This window comes from Aulonocara sp. 'chitande type north' Nkhata Bay, linkage group LG2 (assembly GCF_057382095.1).
Source record: "Aulonocara sp. 'chitande type north' Nkhata Bay isolate Kocher_YH1m ecotype deep benthic linkage group LG2, A_spYH_male_GT1.1, whole genome shotgun sequence".
NCBI lineage: Eukaryota > Metazoa > Chordata > Actinopteri > Cichliformes > Cichlidae > Aulonocara > Aulonocara sp. 'chitande type north' Nkhata Bay.
In genome coordinates this window covers 38,501,596-38,511,763 of record NC_141345.1, presented here as the reverse complement: position 1 = coordinate 38,511,763, position 10,168 = coordinate 38,501,596, and the positions used below count along the sequence as shown (strand labels likewise).

The 10,168-nt window shown below is 38.0% G+C and overlaps 1 long non-coding RNA gene across 3 annotated transcripts; it reads left to right on the top strand.

Annotated features, from left to right (window-relative positions):
* The first annotated feature begins 2,010 nt into the window (after nt 1-2,010).
* On the top strand, nt 2,011-7,773 carry LOC147338407 (uncharacterized). Of its 3 annotated transcripts, none has more exons than XR_015124722.1 (5): nt 2,011-2,356; nt 4,816-4,881; nt 5,232-5,387; nt 5,840-5,932; nt 6,231-7,773. It is a non-coding gene; the product is annotated as an uncharacterized LOC147338407 (long non-coding RNA). The 3 variants fall into 3 exon arrangements; XR_015124723.1 differs by lacking the exon at nt 2,011-2,356 and adding an exon at nt 3,126-3,276; XR_015124727.1 differs by lacking the exon at nt 4,816-4,881.
* Nucleotides 7,774-10,168: the final 2,395 nt, after the last annotated feature.

Here is a 10,168-nt window from a genome sequence, read left to right as displayed (position 1 = left end):
GAAGGCACATTTACAGGAGACACATTTTCAAACAACCAAAAACGCAAATAGACCTACTCAATATTGTACATTGCAGTACCATGAATTCAGATAAAGCAAAAAAAAAACAACAACAACACAATAATACTGCAATAGAAAAAACACTATACTGTAAACACAAAAAACCATGACAATTGTGCATAAGTGGGCTCATGGATCCCGCCGTCTGTTGGGGTCTGGCCACAGGACCTCATCAACATCGCAAGCAATGTCCTCTCCCGCTGGGCACCGGGGAAAATATCCTCTTGCATGTCGAAACCATCCATGGATTGCTGTCACCTGAATGTCGCCGCAGGCCTGTTCCATTGCCTGCAGAAGAGGCATGCGGGCATGTGGTTGGCGGTCATATACTCGCCATCTCCAAGCCGAAAAAAATTCCTCTATAGGGTTCAAAAATGGTGAGTAAGGGGGCAAGTATACCACTTCAAATTGATTGTGGTTGGAGAACCAGGCCTGGACCAGAGCAGCCCGATGGAAACTGACATTATCCCATATCACCACAAACCTGGGCTGATCTGCTCTGTTCTGTACAACTATATCATGGAGAGCATCTAGAAATGTGAGTATGTGTTGGCTATTGTATGGACCTAGTATTGCATGATGGTGCAGAAGCCCTCGAAGGCATATGGCGGCACATAATGTGATGTTTCCCCCGCGCTGCCCTGGGACGTGCACAATTGCCCTTTGGCCAATTACATTACGACCCCGTCGTCTTGTTTTGCTCAGGTCGAATCCAGCTTCATCAATGAAAATGTATTCATGAGGCTGTGCAGCTCCATCCATGGCCAAGATTCTCTGAAAAAAAGGGGAACATATCACTGTACTACAGTGCTACACATACAGCACCCTCACCCCATCACACAGGTACCTGTGGAGCTCTCAGAATAGATCCATGTGGTACTGATATGGTACATATTCAGCTGCTACTGGACTTCACCAATACTCTATTGTAAATGTAAAGGACAGTTACACGTACCCGTACATATTCAGCTCGGAGTCCTTTGACCCTGTCACTGTTCCTCTCGAATGGGACTCTGTAGAGCTGCTTCATGGTGATGCTGTGTTTACCCAAGATGCGTCTGATGGTGGTGATGCTCACATGGTCTATGTTGCTGAACACTCGCCTGTCTGCAAGTATTTTCCGTCATAGCTGGTGGAGACGGATGGCATTGTCTGCCCTCACTAGGTCCACAACGGCAAGTTCCTGCTGTTGTGTGAACAGGCGTTGCCGTCCTCCCCCAGAAGGTCTTCGAGTCATTCTGGAGAAATACAACCACATATTGTCATTGGTTTGCTTATTTTTCTTACAGTACTTTACTGTATGTACTGTGTCATCCACTGTACAACACTGTACTTCAATATAAGGAATCAGCCCCTTTGGCTGCAAAAGGAGCATTAGCACCCCGTACACTTGATATGGTGATGTGATATACTGTAGAACAGTGCTATAAAACCATCTGAGTAGAGCAGAAGGTATGGAGGTGAAGACAGACCTGTTTTCTAGTCGGAATGTTCGTATTACAGATGCCACTGTGAAGCGGCTTAGATGTGGGTGGACTCTCTGCCCAGCTTCCCTCATAGTCAGGCCATGGTTGATGACATGGTCCACCAAAGTTGCTCTTATTTCATCAGAAATATGGGTCCGTGCATGGCCTCTTCGGCCTCCTCCTCCTCCTCTTCCTCCTCCTCCTCTACCTCTTCCTCTTCCTCTTGCTCTCCCTCCATCCATGCTTGCAAAGTTCTTGAAATGGCTACGCTGAGGGCTTTTTGTAGTTGGCTAATTGGTGTTCGGTTTTGCAAGTAAGTGCTTTCAGGTGTGTATTTGAGTGGTTGCAATTACCCGATGTGTTTTGTATTTTGGATACATGTGTTTTCCGAATGGCACCCTGAAATTTCATTTTGTGAGCGAAGTGTCTTATGTATGAAATGGAGTGTAGCATGCAGGACCATGTGTGTTGCATACACTCAAAAAAATGAATGAGGTGGATTGTTCAGTGTATATTAATTATTTATTTTCATTTTACTTAAAATATATGTTTTTGTTAAGTTAACATATGTTTTTCTAATCAAGTCTACGTAATTGTGTCTATTATTCAACGTACATAATACTAATGTGTTACTTGATCGCATAACATTTAAGTTAAGTCAATTAGGATCGATATACCTTGTATATCCACAAGGTGGCAGTAATGCAAAAACAGTTGTAATGAAACCGCGCAGAACAAGAAGGTTTCACGGCTTGTGCCTGCTCATGCGCAAGACTTCAAATTTAACTGAAAAAGGCTGTTTTGGCGCCAAGCTGCTGTTTCTTTGAGAGGTAAGACCACTTTTTTCTTTGACTATGTTGTGTAGTATCTATATGTCCAGCATGGTTATATTTTGCGTTTGTCTTACAAGACATGTTATATCGTTTGCGTGCGCTTGTTTTACATTAGTTTTACTGGGTCCTGGACATGCTTATTTTGTGGACTGTGTAAGAAACATTTTTATTGTTTTTTGTTTTATTAAGGGATTAGCTACAGGGGTTCATGGGGTTATTCTTTCAAGGGGTTATTTTTCCATTTGCTTTCTTGGGATTCCTTTTCTGTAATCCGAGAGTCGGAAATATCGAATAGGATAGCAAGGATAGCATAAAGTGACATTTAAAATCCAAAAAGTCAAGGGCGAAAGCCACTGTGACACCATTGTTCTGCTCTATCAGTAATCTGTATTATGTAAAAATGGTCTGTAAATACAGCATGTTTCCTAGCGGAGTTATACATATCAATTAGGGTTGCCAACCGTCCCTCAAAATACGGAATCGTCCCGTATTTCGAAACAAAAGTACACGTCCCGTATTGAGCTAATAAGGGACGCACTTTGTCCCGTAATACAGTGAGAATCAAAAGTAGTCTATAAATGTTAATGGAATTAACGCTTTGTTTGAAAACATAATTCCCAGCCCCTCTCCTGCTTTTGACCAATGAGCTGACAGCACACTTATGACAATTCGAGTATGACAATTCAGATTACCGCTCATCTCATTGGTCGAGGAAAGGTCGCTTACGGAGAAAATACCGGAAGACAACAGATGACCACAACAACAAGCATGGCCAACAGGGAAACAAACGCTGACACTGCGGTGCAAGTCTCGGACGACAGTACACCTAAAGCTGGGCAGACACTGTGCGATTTTTTCAGTCACGTTATTCAGCTCCTGCTCAAACTGCACGATTGACTCGCAGGGGTTAGACGTTGGTAGGTCACGATGCAGGTCTCACACTATACCGCCCGATGCTCTGATGCGACCTGAGTGCTCACACTGTGCCTCCATAAAATGAAGGTTATAACAGAAAATCTGTCGCTCTCACACAGACACACCACCACCATCAACTTTGCTAAATTGCTAATGAAAAACATGATCAGGCAGCTGTGATTGAGCAGCAATGTAAATCCAACTATTTTCACGGTTGTTGTGGTCGTGATCATTTTGTGAGGCCACATTGGAAAGCTCATCCGAGCCTTTTCGAAGTTCTACAAGTAGTGCCTCCATCGCTTGTGTCCAGATCACACGCTGCACTGCTGTGCTGCTCCGTCTTTTTCACCGACGTTTACGTGTTTGCGCGTGAGCAGTGTGAGCGCCTGTGGTGACACCTTCACGAGCGATTGATGATCGGGAGCTGGTCGTGAGGTGTTAATCACTTCTCGTTACCCCACGTATACTACACGACGCACGATGAAGGCCAAAATCGGTCCGATCACTCAAAAATCGGCTCAAAATGGGCCAAAAACCGCACAGTGTAAGCCCAGCATTAGAGCAGCAATGTTTGTTCCCCTCAGAGAAAGGGAAGAATGGGAAAAGGAAAACACCTGGCTGGAAAAAGTTAATATGGGCATGTGCAGTGAATATCAGCGCTATGTGGCCAGAAGTGTGATAATATAATTTATTTTGTGTAATAAACAACTGCAAGGATAGATGATTACAACAAATAGATGACTAATACATAAAAGTAATACATAGATGAATAATGATGATGAGTTAAGATGCGTAATCATGGGAACAAGCGGGTTTACAAACAGGAGCAGCTGATTAGCATTAGAAAAGCTGAAATAATACCTCAACTGAAGCCAATTGTACTAAATGCACTAAATGTGCACTGTTACAAGAATATTTTTCTTTCTATTGTTTTCTATTATTTTAAGTTAAGCAGGACAGAGTTCTTTTAAAGAAAGATTTACTTATATTCTCAAAAGTTAAGCATGACAGGCTTCTGTTTAAGAAAGAGACCTGTTTTATGTGTTAATGTTGTCATTTTGAGCTAAAAATAAATGGCTAAATGATCATTTGTTTCACATGTGTTCATATCACAAAGAATACACATCTACTTAAATCAACTTCAAGTCAAATGGTTAAAAAAATAATTTCACACACACAAAAAGAGCTAGAAAATTCACCACACTGGGAAGGGTGAAGACAACTGGGTCGCCCGGCCCTGGCCACGAGGTGTCCCTTATTTATTTTTCAGGGAGTTGGCAACCCTAATATCAATGTAGTTATAAATTACAGTTTGTGAAAGTACACACTTAATTTTTTTAATAAAATTATTCAAGACATATGAGTGGACAGACAATGGAGGTCGACAGACCTGGTGATAATTGCTTCTATAGAAAGTTAGCACATGGCAGTGTCAATCTCTTGCTTTTCTTCTGAGTAGTATTTTATTTAGTTGTAATTCAAACAATAATTTGCTTCTTGAAATTAAGGAAATAATTATTTTTTTTCTTTATAAATCTCAGATCCTGCCTTTACCTGCTCCCTCCTATACTGATGTGGTGTATGTGGTATTGCTGAGCTTGTATGTGGTATGTGAACTGTTATACTTTTAAAAACAAAACTGTTTTATAAGTTAAGTTTTCTTTTGTGACCCATCCCATGCCCCTGTTATTTCTTCTCCACATCTGAACCATGGTAAAGGTTGCAGTTCAAGGGCCTGAGGCATGAAATTCTTTTCAGATCAGCTGTGATCAATATTTTTTGGAACTTGATAAATAACAATAAAAGCTGTAATGGCTCCATTAGCATTTTGTGTAAATGTTTGTGTTAAAATTATAGCTTTAATGAGGTCTTACTACATTAGTTTTAGTTTGTATATGTGTACATATAGTATGTATATTTACAGTACAGTATGTTGTGTTTGTTGACATATTTTCAGGTGGAAGCAGAATATGTGAGGATTACTACTGCTGCACATGTTCCAAGGCTTTTTACACAACTTGACCAATACACTGACCAGCTCATAAAAGTCTTCAAGAAAAAAGGAGGCGTTGCAGGGAAGAAAATTAGACAAACTTTGGCCCCAGCCACACAGGTGCGTTATTCTGTTGGTAGCAAAATATTATGGCTAATAAGATCATTTTCAAATTTAAACAGCTGGTGTATGGTAGCTGCACAGTGCACTTACATTTATATTAAGCAAGACAAAGTTTGGTACTCAAAACGTTGGAAAATTTAAATTACCTAAACATATGTAAAATCTGATCCCTTGATTTAGGTTAAACCAGAAGTGAATGTTTTTATGTTATGTTTTGAATGCAAAAAAGATGATGTATTAGTTTGTCTTTACCTCCATTATGGACATATATAATGTGGTGGAAACCCTGCCCAACAGGTTAACTATTCATGTCCATGTGATGATTAGTTGGTCTTGTGTACATGTCTATCTGTGCAGTGGATATGTCATTCATTTTGCGTATAATGTGAGTTTCTGTCATCCTAAAGTATATCTGTTTTCTCTTCTTGTATCTCTGCCACTCTCTACAGAAGGAAACCATTGAAAAGGGGAGGGAGTGTGTCCTCAGGGCACTACCTTTTTACCTGAATGAAGACCCAAGCATCCTCTTCAAAGAATAATTGGTTGGTAATTTTAGTTTAGTTTTTTATCTGTATTAAACCAAATTTTGAATAACTAATGTTGTTGCATGTTGTAATGTTGTTGTTGTTGTAATTTGCATGGAACCTGTTTAAATGTTTTGGGAAATCTTCTTGTATACCCAAACTATTTATATTTATCGTTGAATCTGTAGTCTAAAATAGTGGCGCACTGGGGTGCATGTTCCTAATATTGTGTTTACGTCATTAAAGGGTAGCTTTGGCCCTTTTTCTTTCTTTTTTTTAAAACTGGATGCCATTTTTCTATGTTTTTGTGTCTAAGCTACAGCTGTTCAGAGGGAGCTGGAACAAATTACCCTTGCTATCTTTACCATCGAAAGAGCTGATGCCAGCACTCCTCCAGCCGATGTGGGTATAACCATCTAGTGTGTCCTGCATGACCTGGAAGACCTGGCCTCTGCATGTGCACTCTTAATGGGTGGGATATATGCACTGAATCTCAGTTAACCTCAAGACTGAAAGCTAAGAGACAATCAAAAGTATTGAGATTTAAAGGATTTAATTGAGAGATGATACTGCACCAGAAATGTTGAAGGGTGGTGTGTATATTAGCGTTCAAGGCATATTGTTATGAGGTGGAAATATGTTCATATTCAGTTTGTGTTACATTGTGTGCATTGTAAAGGTAATTGCAATACATACTAAAAATAAGGGTAAGTTAGGAGGTTGATCTGATATCCTCGTGTTGGTGTTGTTCCCAGATCATCATACTAAATGTTGTTCCAGGATCAACATTGCAAGTGACCAATCAGAATGTTGTGACGTCATACTTTTGCGACTTCGGGAAAAACCGGCGTAAAACAAAAAACTGTACTTAAGCTGCGAGAAACCGCCTCTGTCCGCCGATCAACTGACCCTAACCCTAACCCTAACCGTAACCCTTTAATAAACAGTAAGCAGAATTGATATTGTCCTTGCAACATTGGAATTTCATAAATGCACGAATGGCTTGGAATAGAATAACGTCACAACAATGTGATTGGTCACTTGCAATGTTGAACCTGGAACAACATTTTCATGATGGTCTGGGAACAACACCAACACGAGGATATCAGATCATCCAAGTTGGGAATGCAGGATGAATGTATATTTTGTGGACTTTTAAAGACGAACAATTGTTTCCATGTTAAAATGTTTACATCTGAAGTTTTTTGCCCAAACACTAGTAAAATAAATGTTGACAGTGGCAAGTGTTAAATGGTTACTGCTGTGCTGTTGCAAAAAAACTGAACGCTGACAAGCTGTTTTATTGTTAGACCATAATGTTGGCATGTTTTGTTAAAGTTTTATTTGGGATGGTGATGTAATTTTCTTTGATTGCTAATATCAGTGGACTATTTATTATTATTATTATTATTATTATTAATATTATTATTGTTGTTGTTGTTGTTACTTTTTTTTTTTTTTTTAAATTGTGGCTGTTGAGGTGGACACTTCACTTTGCATTGTTAAAGGAAAGCACTTCATTGGCATTGTGTTACTGGACTGACCCTAAGCAATCATTGCAAATAGCAACTTTGCTATCCATTTTAGACACTAAAAGAAAAAAACACTCACAGACCTTACTAGCATCACATGTGCATAACTCAAGTGTCATCTTATCAATGTGTTATGTGATCTTCAATGCGTTTTTTTTTCTTCTTCTATTTCTGGTAGATACAGACATTTAATTTAAAGTCTTGATGTTGCATCTGTCTACATACTGTTAATTACTAACCCTAATGAGCTGTTGTGTTTTATTTTGGACTGGGTTTACACAAATGCTCACTGAATGTGTTGGCAATAAAATAAATTTTAAAAAATAAGTTGGATGTACTTAATTCATTTGTGTGGAACCTGTTGACAAAATAGATTTATGTAAAACTAATTAATAAAGCACAAGGTGGCTGAAAATATAATATTTGAATTAATCTAACTTAAATTTAACATTTTACTGCCACAAATAAGAAATGTGTTGAAGTAACTAATCTAAACTATCTAACCTGAAAATATATCATCTATGTTCATACAACATAACTTGATTTAGTTAGTCTTAAATATGTCTTGTTAATCTTAAGTAGTTTTTTTAAATTAGATGAACTAAAGATTTTTGCTTTAAACTAACATAATTCAATTTCGTGGAACCTGTTGACAAAATAATTTTAATTAAAGTCAACGTTTCATTTTTTTGAGTGTAAAGGAGTAGGTGTGTTGCATAATTGGAACTGGGGTGCAAAGCAGCGCTTTTGTTTAAGGTAGGGGTACATGTGTTTGAGGTATGGTAACAAAAGCTTCAACTTGTGTTACTTTAGTCTAGGCATGGGTTCATGGTGTTCAAGCAACGGGCAAAAACTGTAAATTTCTTTTAGCAATTTTTCTCTTTTAATGTCACAATTCCAACCCTGCTCTTTTACCAGGGCTTGGACCGGCAACAGTGACCCGAAATAGACACTCTGGTGGAGTTACTTTGTGTGTGTGTTTATAAGTAGTTTTAAACTTTGTGATAACACAAAACAGCATAAGAGTAAAAAGAATTGAGTTACAGTCAGTGTGGGAGCAGCTCATACGCGATTCATTTGCAGTTTGGACACATAGGTGTGAATATCTTCTGCCCTGATAGCAGCTGGGGGAGGACTATCCTCCACCCGTGAGCGCTTTGGAACGGGCGAGGTGCCCAAGGCAGCACCGCTGCTTATTGAGAGTAAGAGCGATACGCGCTTTCAAGTCAAAAAGTCGTCATAAGTAAGTCTCCAGTAAAACCAAAAAAAGTCGTCAGATTTGTTGCTAGTCGCTTTTTGGAAAAAGAGTCGCTAAGGGGGTCTGAAAACTCGCTAAATATAGCGACAAAGTCGCTAAATTGGCAACACTGGGTACAGAGCAGGGGAAGGCGGGGCTTGTTAATCCTAGCCAGTAGGGCCCTCAAATTTACTCTTTGTGGTTTTATTCTTACATTTATGTTATTTGTCTTTTATTATTGATTTACTTTTGCTCAAGTCAGAGTAATGATGAATCACAATCAGCAATAACAATGTTGAAGTGCATTACTGAGTCGTGTAAAACTCACTGGGTTACATGTCAGTTTGTAATGAATACTTCTCATAAAAAACTAACATGTAATAATCAGTAACTAATTACTGATTACTTCCCCAAAAAGGTAATCCCGTTACTTTACTGATTACTTATTTTCAAAAGTAATTAATTACTTAGTTACTTTTTAAAAACACGATTTACAACCTGAATAGGTGATAAAGCGATAGCTCTTTCAGCCCAATTCTACTTTTTCTGCATAATCCATCATGCAAAATGTAATCAAATGGAAAAGTATGGGCTCAAAATGTGGTCATAAATATTTTGTACTTGTAAATCAGTTTTGTATGTGTAAAAAGAATTTGTGTGTGTGTAAAAAAGATTTGTATATGTAAAAAAGATTTGTGTGTGTGTAAAAAAGATTTGTGTGTGTAAAAAAGATTTGTGCGTGCATAAAAAAGATTTGTGTGTGTAAAAAAGATTTGTGCATGCGTAAAAAAGATTTGTGTGTGTGTAAAAAAGATTTGTGCGTGCATAAAAAAGATTTGTGTGTGTAAAAAAGATTTGTGCATGCGTAAAAAAGATTTGTGTGTGTGTAAAAAAGATTTGTGTGTGTAAAAAAGATTTGTGCATGTGTAAAAAAGATTTGTGTGTGTAAAAAAGATTTGTGTGTGTAAAAAAGATTTGTGCGTGCGTAAAAAAGATTTGTGTGTGTGTAAAAAAGATTTGTCTGTGTAAAAAAGATTTGTGCGTGCGTAAAAAAGATTTGTGTGTGTAAAAAAGATTTGTGTGTGCGTAAAAAAGATTTGTGTGTGTAAAAAGATTTGTGTGTGTGTAAAAAGATTTGTGTGTGTGTAAAAAAGATTTGTGTGTGTAAAAAAGATTTGTGCGTGTAAAAAAGATTTGTGTGTGTAAAAAAGATTTGTGTGTGTAAAAAGATTTGTGTGTGTGTAAAAAAGATTTGTGTGTGTAAAAAAGATTTGTGTGTGTAAAAAGATTTGTGTGTGTGTAAAAAAGATTTGTGTGTGTAAAAAAGATTTGTGCGTGTAAAAAAGATTTGTGTGTGTAAAAAAGATTTGTGCGTGCGTAAAAAAGATTTGTGTGTGTAAAAAAGATTTGTGCGTGCGTAAAAAAGATTTGTGTGTGTAAAAAAGATTTGTGCGTGCGTAAAAAAGATTTGTGTGTGTAAAAAAG